Source organism: Amblyomma mixtum, chromosome 1, assembly GCF_055824585.1.
Source record: "Amblyomma mixtum isolate Tamu chromosome 1, ASM5582458v1, whole genome shotgun sequence".
Classification (NCBI taxonomy): domain Eukaryota; kingdom Metazoa; phylum Arthropoda; class Arachnida; order Ixodida; family Ixodidae; genus Amblyomma; species Amblyomma mixtum.
In genome coordinates this window covers 227,307,282-227,320,318 of record NC_143012.1, presented here as the reverse complement: position 1 = coordinate 227,320,318, position 13,037 = coordinate 227,307,282, and the positions used below count along the sequence as shown (strand labels likewise).

Here is a 13,037-nt window from a genome sequence, read left to right as displayed (position 1 = left end):
CCCAGTGGGGGTGACCCTGTTAAGCCCAACTAGACCTGCCTATGTTCACGTCCGCGATGTCCTCGCACGCCGACACTACTGCAGTAGGCAACCAAAAAACCGAGTTGAATTTTTTTTTTTTTAATGCGACAGCATAACAGCCACATCGGAACAAAAAGCCTGTGGTGTCGCACACGTCACCTGCCAACGTTAGTGCCCGGAAGAGCTACCCGCGACCTACCACCTGCCACGGTTGGTAAGTGGCAAAGTGGTGAGAACGAAATCCCCCCTCCAATTCCAGGGGAAAGGATAGAGAGACTAGAAGTGGCTGCCATCGAATGGATCCTGTTGGGTGCCGAGGTTTGTGCACGGTGTGTGTAGTAATGCATGTGTAGTTTGAGCATGGCAGCGCACATGGTTCTTGTGCTATCACATTGCCACAGCTGACGGTAATTAGGGTTTGGTTTGGTTTATTGGGGTTTAACGTCCCAAAGCAAGTGTCCTCCATGTTTTTGTATAGACTGCAAGAGTTGTACGGAAGCATGGCACTCTCATGGCCTGTGTCAAGTATGCAGTTATAGCACCTCAGACAACAACACCTCAGCGATACCAGTGGTTATGGTGCTCGGCTGCTGACCCGAAAGACGCGGGTTCGATCCCGGCCGCGGCGGTTGAATTTCCTTGGAGGAGAAATTCTAGAGGCCCGTGTACTGTGCGATGTTAGTGCACGTTAAAGAACCCCAGGTGGTCGGAATTTCCGGAGCTCTCCACTACGGCGTCTCTCATAGCCATAGTCGCTTTGGGACGTTAAAGGGGCCCAGAAACACAATCTTAGTTAACTGTTTTGCCTGTTGATTGCATACAGTGAGTTATAATGGTGCTATTAGCGTCGGTAATACCGCGTACATTCCGTTTTTTAATATTTTAATGTCCTCCCAAAAACAACTTCATGGCTCTGATGGTGTCGCCACACAGTGGCGGGTTTTTAGCAGCGGATATGACATCACCTGGCGCGAGCTTGATGACCGGACAAACAGTAAATATACTGCAAATTGTGTGAATAAATAGAGACAAATTTTGTCACCTGTCTGCGTTTTATATTAGATCAACAAAAACAATTTGTTTGCTTTAGATAAAAGCCCTGCAAAGCAAGTAAAATAAAAATACACCACCAGGGGCGCTCTGGCATGGAAACAACGCTGCCAGTCTCACAGAGAGCAGGCAACCCTGGAGTACAAACTTCCGCGACGTGCTCTGGCTGGCTGTTTTGATTGGTTGCGCCAGGTGCCGTCATTGGGAGAGCGAAATAGGAGTGGGAAGCCCCGCCAAAATCGAGTTGAGGGCAGCGTTTTGTTTGCTTGTATTTTGAAATTTCTTCACTGAATAACTCCCGTTCCTGTGCATCGATTCCTGTAATTCTTTTTAAGTCAGCGTCTGTGTGACATAAAGTACCCACCTGAAGTATAGCCGGTATTCCCCCAGGCAGTGTTTCGCAGCCCCTTTAAACCCGATAAACCAACCATAAACCAACCTGAGATCGCGTCAGACGGACAGCTCACATTTTTATAGAAGCGGATAGCAAAAAAAAAACAAAAACGTGAAATGGGTTCGACGAAGCGTTCCACAATGTGACCATCTGTCTTGCAAACTAGTACTGGCAAACGATTGCCATTTAAATAGAGAACCGATGAACTAGGCACACATGGAACTTGAAGTCGGATCTTGAGCGCATGCTATATTGGGGGTCTAGCAGGTTTGCTTTTGTTCTTTCTAGAGGTACAAGGCAGCACTTTAGCGCACAAATTTTCTGTGCAACTCATAACCGCTTTTTAAATTCCCTTTTTTTTTCATAGAGCAACATGTGAGCACTCTAGACATGCGAATACCTCAACATTGAAGTGGTCAATTTAACAGCAACTGTTTTCATTACACCATGTAACACAGTGGAATAGGGCCCACAAGCTTCAGGAAAAACTTCTCTCACTGCAATACACTCAGAATCCGTATATATTGAAATAAGACTTCAAATGTGAGTCAGAAAGCCATTTCCTTTAATTATTTGTAGACAGACTCTCACGGGTACTTCAAGCATCATGCACAGCTTGCAAGAGAGATATAAAGGCAACAATGAGAATGACAGGAACAAAAGATGGAGGGGGAAGAGAAACCAATAAAACATTGCAATCTTCTTTCTTCATACTAGTTAACATTGTCGGAAAGAATGAGTACTTCAAGCAGCAATCAATGCATGCAAACAAATGAAGTTTTGAGTGAGTAGCAGTAAACTTGTCCTTCACAAAGGTGCACAATTCAAACCTACTGTGAGGAATACAAAGACCAAACAGCTGTGCCGTTTAATTTTGCTAACATTGGGCAGACTAAAGAACTCCCAATCTGCATGACAATGATGACCCCAGAGGCGCTCTACATAGAGCAGCACAAGCAGTACTGCAGAGGAAAGGTGACAAAGAAACCGCCACAAAACCTTAGCAGACCTAGCATTTACAAGGAGGTTATTTGAAATGCAAACCTAGCACCCAAACGTCTTCTGAAATGTCTGTTAAGAGAAAGAAGGTAACGTGAGAGAAATAGCAACTAAAAATGTCGCATGAAAGAGTGCCCAACATTTGACATCAAAGGTGCAAGTATACACTTCACAACCTAGTTTCTGATCCTTGCTCAAGACATGTATTACTTTTTGCAACAAATTTCAATGTGTCCCTAATTTTTATTTTAAGAATGACAACTTTACTCATAAATGAATACATTTTAAATGTCTGGACTTTTAGATTTTCCAGTAACAAAGAAGGGATCACTAAAACAAGAGAACACACAATTAAGGCTCATGAAAATCATCTACCATGTGTACAGCCTAAGCTGCTACTTGAAATCAGAAAAACTAGCAACTACCCGGGACTCAAGTTTAAGTGTACCAATAACATTATAGAGCAGTAAAAGAAACATTGATTATCTGCGCATATCATTGCAGTGTCAAATTACACCTTCAGAATGCCTGACTTGATAACTGAAGGGTGTATTCCTTCAAATTATAAGCCTACATTCTACGACACACAAACCACACCTGCTCACATAACTTGCAGCAAGTACCGTCATGGGCAGGTATGAATAAAAATGGAGTACATGTAGATAGGTTAATTATGCACAAGGTTCGAGCAGATAATTCGTATGCTCTTGTTGAAAATGAGACAAACGATAGGAACCTGGAGAGTGCTAGCCTGAAACTGAACCTCAAGGATCGGAGAGATGAATTGTCATGCAAAGCATGCATATTACGCCAAGTGCATCCACACTTAATTCAGCAGCGTAATGTGTTATTGCGCTTCAAATAATCAGCATGCCTTTACATTCATGAGCACTCATTTAGAACTATTCAAGAGCAATATCAGACTGCGAACGAGACGTGCACTGAGGTCGTGTTTGTCAGGATTTGTAATGAGTACTCTCGGAAGCTTTCTTGAAGCAAACACTGCTAACTTAGCCATGATATGACTCCTCTGCAACGAATGTAGCATGACAGCCAGAATGACAACAGCGAGGCCTTTCAAAGTTGCTGCTTAACAAAAAAAAATGGTTCAATGAAACCACATGGCTAGTGAGCATCCTTTCTTCTCACATCTGCCAGATTTGTGAAAATTGAGGCATAGGAATATCCAACGCACAAGAAAAATAACAGCGAAACAATCCAATAAGGATTGGCTTTGTTTCAGCTAGTCTGCTGGAATGGAAGCGTCATGGAAAGAACAGACAGCACCAAGGAAAAAGGTGATTTCTGAGGACATCTTGAATTAAACTCAAAACTGCTGACGATGTAGGATACAAGCAAGGTCTAGTAACTATTTTGCTCTGCGTGTTGTTTTGCAAAGATGTTTTGGAGGTATGGTGCATGATTGGAAGAAGATGGTGGCAAGGGCGCAGGCAGACCTCTGGTGCACTGCAATGAATTTTTTTTTTTCAAACAACCGGCACATGGGCCCCAACACACCTGCACACGTGCAGCAGCAGCCTTTACTTGTTGTCTGAGGAAAGCCAACTGTGTAAGGCTCTGCTATGTAAGCACATTATAAGAGCCAGCGAAGCTGAAAGCCACGTGAAAGGTCGCTTTCTGATGTATCTTCGTGTATTGTCATACTTTTGCAATTTGTAAAGGCTGCAGTGTAAAAATGAAATATCTGCATTAAACAAAACGAAGATTGTCATATGCTTGCGCACAGGACCATAATATTTCAACAGCATTGTATGTGCCTTTGTCCTGCAGTGGACGCACTCAGGCTGGTGATGACGACAAAACGAAACTAGTGCCCTGCCTGGAGTCCTCGTAGTCGATCTTGCACAGCATGAATCTTGTCTTCAAACCTCTAAACCTATGCCTATGGTGAAATACGTGCCCCATAAGCCACTCAACCGGCCGGTAACGAGAGTAAAGGGTAGTATACGTGCCTGGAAAAAGTGAAAACCCTTAACAGCCCCGCCTGTTCGCCAGCGTGCTGGAGGCCAGGTAAGAGAGGTAACAAACCGGGGGAAACGCATCGCGCGATCTGCAAACAGCCGCTATCAAAAGACGGGGCGGGCAGCAGCAGCAGCCATGCTTCCGACCCGGACGTAAGGCGAGCAGATATCCGCCACCATCCAAGGCAAACACGCGACCAAGCAGGCCGGATCGTTGGCACGGCCGGCCGTAAGATAGCGAACCGGAGCCGCCGACTTTCCAGAGCAGCGGGGTCGCAAGCAAAACGATTCGATATCGCCACTTCGCAGCACAAGCAATCATGTGATGTCAAGAACAACGCGGCAAGGTCGAGAAATGTTCGCTCGTCTCGTCTACGGGTTAGAAACCACGGGTAAAGGAAAAGCACGTCGCACCTGCCGGCAAACGGGTGCGGAGATTACGCCCATCACCTAACAATCGACGTCAAAGATCCTCAATGCCTCCCAGCACACAGTCGACTTCAATGCACATTGTTCAGGCTAAGTTGCAATCGCGGACGAAATACGACAGGGCAGGAAATGAGCGACATCCGCTCACAACAACGGTGCGATAGCATCGCTTCCTCCGTACAGCTTGGGCATCGTTTCCGGTCAAGATTCCCATTGCAAACACAGAACCAAGATCGCGGGGACGCATCTCCAGACGCTTTCTTGGAACATTGCGCCTCGCCCCAGTCATTCATGACTCACGCAGGGCACATGTTGGTTAATCGCGTCACAACGCCAGTCAAACGACATCACCAAGGAGCGAATGTGCCACCAGCACAACATCATACATCTCGCAGTGCGTGAGCATCTAATACGTAAGCGAATGCATAACACGCGTTCTCCAAAACTTGCCAGCGGCGGCAGCAGACGCCACCTACCGCGGCGTCCAATAACGGCTGCTGAGTTTAGCGAGAGGGGAGGGGGGCCATACGCGCGGAGTCGGAGCCGGGAGCGACGAGTTTCCGGCGCCACTATTACATAACCGCAGAGAAAACACAGCTTCGGCGGCGCGCCGCCTGAGGCGAGCGCAGCAGCTGACGCACACTAAAGGCACAGAAGCTCGGGAGTAAAACAGGCCAACAGCAGAGAGACGCTGCCAAGAAAGCGCGTATCCAGGCACGCGCAGCACAGGACGATGTCAACAGCGGCAGAGAGCACAGACTCACCCCGTTGTTTACGCGTCGTCGCCGAGACGCGTCGAAGTCGTCGCCGTCGTGTCGCCGAGGAGAGCTCGCGATGGGGTTGTTAATCCATGCGGCGGCGATGACGCTTCGCTCGGCCCCTGGCGTGGTCGTTCTTCCCTTTGTTGCCGCCGTCGCTGCCACGGCTGATCATAGAAGGCACGTCACTGGCGCGCGGTACAGACGCACGTTTCTTGGGTCGGCCCGCCAGCGGCGGTCGTCATTCCGCGGGCGTTGTTGTTCCAGAGGCAGCAGAAACGCCGCTCGCTCGGCTCTCGCTCGCATTCGGCCTCCGACACTCTTCCTCGCAAAGCACGGGGAGGTTGCTGCTGGACGGGAGGAGGAGGGCAAGCACGGGGGCGAGGGAGGCCACGGAGAAGCACAGCAGCAGCAGCAGCGGCAGAGAGTCGCGCGCACTTTCACCGCAAGGTGGCTCTGGATAGCAAGTGATCGGACGGCCGGAAGTCGGAGGGTGGCGCTGCGATCGTCGTTTCCGCCCGCTTTCTTTCTTTTCCTTTTCGCTTCCTCCCCTCTCGCCATCTTTCCGTAGGGGAAGTGGGACTGGATAGAGAGAGGTGGCGGAGAGATGCTACGCCGTGAAGAACGGGCAAAAGAAAGAACAAAGAGCGGCTCGCGGAGGAAGCTATTTCGCCCGCGCTCGGCTCGGCACGGGCGGTGAGGGGTTGTCGCTGAAACGGAGCGGATGTGAATGCCTCCGGGTTGACGTCGCCGGCGGAGACGATTCGCCGTTACGTCAATTTATTTTTCCTTTGCCTGGCATATTGACACGTTATCTTTTCAGTGCACCTGGCGTGCCACTTTCTCGTGAAACAAGCTTGTAAATCTAAACCTACGAGGGCACTGTAACGGCGCTGAGCAAACACGAGTCAATGGCAGGTGAGTTACATGTTAATCTACACAGCTGTCGGATGTGCTTGTCAGAACAGGATCGCTTCTATGCTGCTTCTGACCCCACGTTTTGAGATAACGTTCGGTATGTTGCCCTAATTTGTTCCGTCCTCCTGTGCACGATATATATAAGACGGTCGCATTTTAGTACCTGTGATTGATTGATTGATTGATTGATTGATTGATTGATTGATTGATTGATTGATCTCTCGGAGGTCGTTTTTTAGTCTCGTGGGGACATGACGCCCCACTCGGCTGCGAAGCTCTGTCTCGGTTTTCTGTGCGCGTGCAACGGCGTCGAGAGCGCGCAGCCGTGCAGCAGATACAGCACCGGGAACGGATGTTCGGTCTGCTGCAAACCAACGATACTGTGCGAAAAGCAGCGCACAGAAGCAAGCCCACTTGGAAGAGTCAGAAAGAACGCAAGTTGACCAGCTTTCCGCTGTGCAATGCACCAAAAGAACTCAGGAGACATAAGAAAGCGGGAGGCGTCCACCGGACTCTCAAGGGGGACAGAAGCCAACGTCCGAAACCAACAGCAAAAGAAGAAAGAGGAGACTGAAGTGGGACAAGACAAAGGGACCCCACGTGCAACTAGCGCAGAGAGCAACGGCGAGTTTTCCAACTACTATCGGCGCAGTTGCGCAGCGACACTGCACTGGCAGGTGGCTGTTTCAAACGCAGTCCCCTGTGGGGCTTGTGAGATCCAGGTTGCCTTTCCCGAGCAGTGCGACCACGAATAGCTCCCGAAAGCCCCCTTTTTGCGCACGTAGCTCATCGGAAGGCTGTCTATTTGCGCGTGGGCCTGCTGTTGTCTGGGTAATTTTCTTCGTAGTAGTAAGTGGTTTTATTAAACATGGTAAATGGAAGGAAAAAGATTATTGGTAGCCCCTGCATCTGCTATCGCTGCTCGCAGCGCCTGAGATGGGGCAGAGGAAATAAATTACAGCAGGAAGTGTGTAGAAGTGAAATGAAAGAGGTGAGGGGATAGTAGGAAAGACAGGGGGAGAGGTACACTGGCAATAAATGTATTTACATATAAACATAACATATATACAGGTCGCACGCGCGTGAAAGTCTTGGAGAGCAAAGTACAAACACACGCGCATTTCTTCGTGGTCATTTTCATTTTTGCAAAGGGTGAAGTTTCTGGCGCTATGCTTGTTTGCCGCGTCTGTGTTCGCGGAAAAAAGAAAAAAAAAATGTCAGTCGAGTTTTTTTCCCTGCCCTCCGCATGGCGGTAAAGGGAGAGTCACTCGCAGTCGCTACCGAGCGGGATCGTGGGAGCAGGAGAATTCCGAGTATAGGGTAAGGGTCAACCTTGGTTCAGATCCCCTACGGGAGCGTAGACGTTGTCCTAGGAGGCTTTGGGTAGGCGCACGCGTACGACAACGAGTCACAATCATCCGCATCGCATCGATTTTGCCTATAGTGTACCTGTTTTGTCCCATGTACGCGGCTCTGTTGCTCAAAGCTTAGGGTGTCTCGGGAGGCTCTTAACACGGTGGCCCCGCTAGCTGCAGAAATGAAAAGTGAACACTCGTCAGCGCGAGTCAACCTCAGCTGACATGCACAGCGAATGGACACGGGATAGACGTGCTTTGTACTAGAGTATGCGTCCATCTGGTCTACTCTGCATGAAGATGTGGTGTGATTGACGGCACCTTAATACAAGCCGCAGCCTTGGGAAAGCGAATGTAAGCCAGGCTCGCGGGAGGAAAGGGGAATACTCTCAGATCTCGTTAGTGAAGAGTGTACATAATTGTGCAATGTTAGTCTAGATGACTTATCGTCCTTCCCTAATTCTTGATTGGCTGCGTTTTCCTTTCCCTAATCATTGATTGGGTGAGTGTTCGTCTATTTACCTCATTGGTTATTGTCCCAACCTAGGGCGGGGACATAGGGTTTAAAACAAGCTGTTGTGACGTGACCGCAGGCTGGTTCCGTCAGGTCATACTTCGAGTCAGTCAAACGTAAATAAGTTTTCTTCTTGCTGTAACTTTCTTTCTGTTTTATTAATTGGTAATAAAGAGTTAACCTCTCCGGAAGTGTGCTCAGTCAACGTGATTGAGAAACATCGAATCTGCAAGAAGTGAGACATCCTACAACCATCATCATCAACATATTCCCCTCAATAGTATCCAGAGGGAAAATCACCTCTAAATAATTCTTCGGCCTGCGTATCCGTCCTTTCCGGTTCAAAAATAGTGAGACTGGTGACAGGCGGCCGGCGCGAGAGAGACATCTCCCTAGACACCGCTTGGCAGGTTGAGTCTTCACACAGACGCCGACACCGCCCGACAGTTTTAGCCTTAATGGCCCTTCTAATCCTATCTGGTTAAAACTATGGGGACGCTGAAGTCTCCTTAAGAGTGAAATGTAATAGCCTTATACATCACATTTCTCGCAGCCTCTGCTGCAAATTCTGTGTCTGTTTGCCTCAGTTTCTCAGCAATTGTCGGTCCATCAACCACCATACAGTTGCACTGCAAGCTTCAGTAGCAGGCATCCGCTATGCTTTGACGGTGTTGACATTTGCAAATATTACACTTTAAAGCAATAGCGTTAATGAGTTCGGGTCGCAGAAAATCCGGCGTCGTTGACCGTGAGCGAAATATCCAAAAAATATCCCCAGAGAAGTAACCTATGGGAGGCAGGTGGGCCACCCAGGTCACGTGACCTTTTGACGTCATCGCAACCTTCCGGCCGAATTGTGAGAAAGCTGCCCACCGTGGCAGGTGGCAGTTAATGACTGGTCGCTAGAGGTTGCTCGGAAGGAGCAACCAAGGTCGCACTAAGAAAAATTATCCAGTGACTCTAGAGCGCACAAGTCTATACCAGTGGCAGCACCTGCCATCGCAGGGGCATCTCATAACCGCTGCACCACTGCGCATGGAGTGGTATGAGGACTACCAGAGATCTATGAATGCTAATTAGAGAATGACCTTGTGCATATATTGGAATTAACCCACGAACGCTATAGCGTCGTAACATTAAAGCGGAGCTTAACTGTCCCCTCCAATTTTTTTTTTTTTTCATTTTTGATTTCGATTCTTCATTCAGTCTCCTGTCTGTAAACTAGGGGGTTCATTGCCCGGTGGGCAAGTTGTAATGACGTCACAGGGTGATGTGACCTCTCTCGTCAAATCAGCTAATCGGTGGGGTCTTGTTATGGTGGCAACATTAATGCTGCCGCACTGAAAAATACAAGCTCCAACTATTCGCTGTACAGTCGAGCCCACTTATAACAGCCGCAGATATAACGAACGCTCGCTTAGTACGAACGAGGGCGGTGCTACCGTCAAAATATATATTGGGGCAATGGCACAGTGTCTCACATAGAACGAACTGTTGTGGCCTCAACACTCGGTTAGAGCGAACGCGAAGCTGTCGGGCCCCCGTAGTTGACCGAACTGGCGGTGTTTGGCGCGGTTTCGCTCGACTGCGAACCCGCGGCAGGCGAATTTCGCGCACTTTGTGTTCCCCTGACACGACGCGGCAGTGGCATGGACGGCAGTGACCGGCGGCTGCCTTTTGTCACCGGCAAGTCACGTAAGCCGCGATGCTTTGGAAGCTACGTGCCCGTACGCTACAGGAACAATATAAAAGCCTGGATGAGTCGTCACTTACTTGCCGAGTGCCTTGTCGAGTTCGACCGCGACATGGCACGAAAAACAGGAAGGTCCTGCTCATGCTGGATAACTGTGCGGCGCACCATGTGCAGCCTTCCTTGAGTGCGGTGGCAGTGCTCTTCTTGCTTCCCAATGCAACCTGCAAAATTCAGCCGCTGGATATGGGCATCATTCATGCGTTCTAGGTGTGCTGCTACCGGCGGCGCGTCATCCAACGCTTGTTGATCGCGATTGATGCTGCCATGCCAGTTCGCATCAGCTTGCTTGCCGCCGTGGAGATGTTGAAAGCGGCGTGGATGGAGCTCATCGCGGAGTGCATAGCAAATTTCTTCCGCAAGGCTGGTTTTATGGGCCCAGGCACTGAGGACGCCATAGATGACCCACCGGAAGGCCGGTCGCACGAGGACTTGTGGCAACGCGTCGTTGACACGCAGCTGGCCGGACCTGACGTTGCCTGGGACGATTTCGTTTCTGCTGATGACGACGCCGACATTGCGGAGCCATGCACTGACGAAGCTATTGTGCGGTAAGTGCGAGCCCTTCCTGACTGCCGAGAGACCGACGAGGACGATGACGAGGATGCTGCTCTACCGCCGGTTGCTGTGAACGCTTCAACCGCGATCGGTTACATCGCGTCGCTTAAGGAACTCGTGTGCAGCAGAGGCCTTGGTTATGAACATATTACCGCGCTGGAAAAATTAGAAACGGCAGTGATGCGATCAGCTTTGAAGAAGCAGACATGCATCACTGACTTTTTTCAAAAACAAAGTTAACTTTCGTCTCGCTTGCTCTTTTTGCCCGTATTATAGGTGGTCCACTTACTACGAACTTTGGATACAACGAACAAATGCCGCGTGACGATCAAGTTCGTTATAAGTGGGCTCAACTGTATATAATATCCCAGTGCTAACGGAAACCAACACAGGACCAGTTGGGTCCACTTTGTGTACGCAGTGACTGAAGGGAACCGCAAGAAACACAGCATAGGTGCTACCAACAGCTGAAAGCTTTATTATTTCTATCCGCGGTCCCCGTATTTTTTTGCGCTCAGAGCATGTATGGCCCGTACCAACTAGGCCAAACTAGCGTTTTACTGAAAGGCATATATGCCAGCCGGTGCCTCCTATCCCCCTCACTCTCCACAAAGCCTTTAGCCACATCGCATGATCTTTTATGTATAAATCGACATATTTAGGACCTTTCGTTTATAATCGAAAATTTGAGCGCAGCTCATCAGCTGTTACAACTTTTCCATAGATTGAGGCAAAGCATTCGAGCAAGACATGCATGTACAATTACAGAATTTGTTATTTTTCAAACATATTCCTTCTTCAAGAAACACTCCCCTAAAAGTTCTTGATTTTCATGAAGGAAGCTTTGTTGTGGTCGGAGAAATGGATGGATATATTCTCGACTTGCTGCACTAATGCCTGGTTCTCAAAGACGAGATCTATGCAGGTATTTCGCGAGGTTCTCACAGCCATGGGAGGCGTTACGAGCGAGGGGAACGGGATGCTCTCCTGCATAAGTGGTAAGAAATTCCTGTTTGTCTTTATATTGGTGGAGGTGCGGGGTGGTGTTACACCTTAACAATATGCACTACATTAAAGTCCCCACCCACCGTGCCACTCTAGCAGGCGGCAGTTAACGGTTGATCTCGAGAGAGAGAGACTCTTTAATGAAATACAGAGAATTTAGCCGGCGTTTAAAAATCGCTGGCATCCTACTCTGCGTAGGGAGGGGAATTTGGGAGATAGAGACTGAAGGAGAGCAGCGTGGAAGAGGTAAAAAAAAAACGAAGATAAAATGCGGCCATGAAATGGGTACTAAGGATGCAACGGCGAGTATTGATGTAACCTATGGAATGATGGAGTGCATAGTCCGACAAATGGGCTGACGAAGTTCCCTGCATGAAGAATGCATGAAGGTAACGTGAAAGTGAATTTAAAACTTGTGGAGATGTCCAATGTCATTTAAATTTGTAAATAGAAAGTTCTTTGCAAGTCTCTGTTGCCTAAGGCAGGCTAAGGGACCTAAAACTTTGTCCATTGTTAGGGGCACTGAGCAGAGCTTCTGCATGCAATGTTCATAGTACGCACGCTCGTTAGCATGCGCAGGGCACTCAAGCAGGATATGTTCCACAGTTTCTATCGAGGCACAGTTGTCACAATGAGGACTGTCCATTTGTCCAAAACGGTATCGCAAGCCGTTTGTATATGCAGCATTCAGACGAAGTCGGTGATAAAGTGTTTCCAGATGGCGAGGAATTGTGGGTGAGAGTCTTGATCTAAGATGTGGGTCGACTGAGTGAAGAAATTGGTGCTGATGTGTCGGCAAACTCCAAAGCCGACACATCGCTCGAGTTCGCTCATCGTTAGCGCTAACGCATGCAGCTTACATCTCTCTCTCTTTTCTCTCATGACCCCGCGCACCTATAAACGCGTTTCAGACATCCGCTGACCCAGGGAGCCAGTTACATCGGAGTGTAAAACGTTGTAAATGCCAACGTTAATGAACACAATGAACGACGAAGGCACATGGCTTCAGCGCCGCGTTTCTGGCACAACGTTGTCAATGCTTAGCCAACATCTCTGTCTCATCATCCCACGTACCTAAAAGCGCCACTCAGGGGTCCACTGACCCAGGGAGCCAATTATGCGCATTTCCTTTCCTTCAAATGATCGGAGTGTAAAACGTCAACGCCAACGCAAATGAACACAGCGAACGCCGAAGGCCTATGGCTTCATTGCCCGCTCCATTGGTTTCGCAGCTTAAAGCGCGACTAGTGTCCACTGCTGCTTACAACGCACAACGGCGACGACAATGGGCGCCTAAGAGCTTC

The 13,037-nt window shown here is 48.8% G+C and overlaps 1 protein-coding gene across 1 annotated transcript in view; it reads right to left on the bottom strand.

Annotated features, from left to right (window-relative positions):
• The window catches only part of aop (ETS variant transcription factor anterior open), a 126,748-nt gene extending 120,681 nt beyond the window's left edge, over window positions 1–6,067 (bottom strand). Inside the window, exon 1 of the mRNA XM_089564572.1 lies at window positions 5,640–6,067. The gene's annotated coding sequence lies outside the window, so the exon portion shown is untranslated. The remainder of the gene's footprint in view (window positions 1–5,639) is intronic.
• Window positions 6,068–13,037: the final 6,970 nt, after the last annotated feature.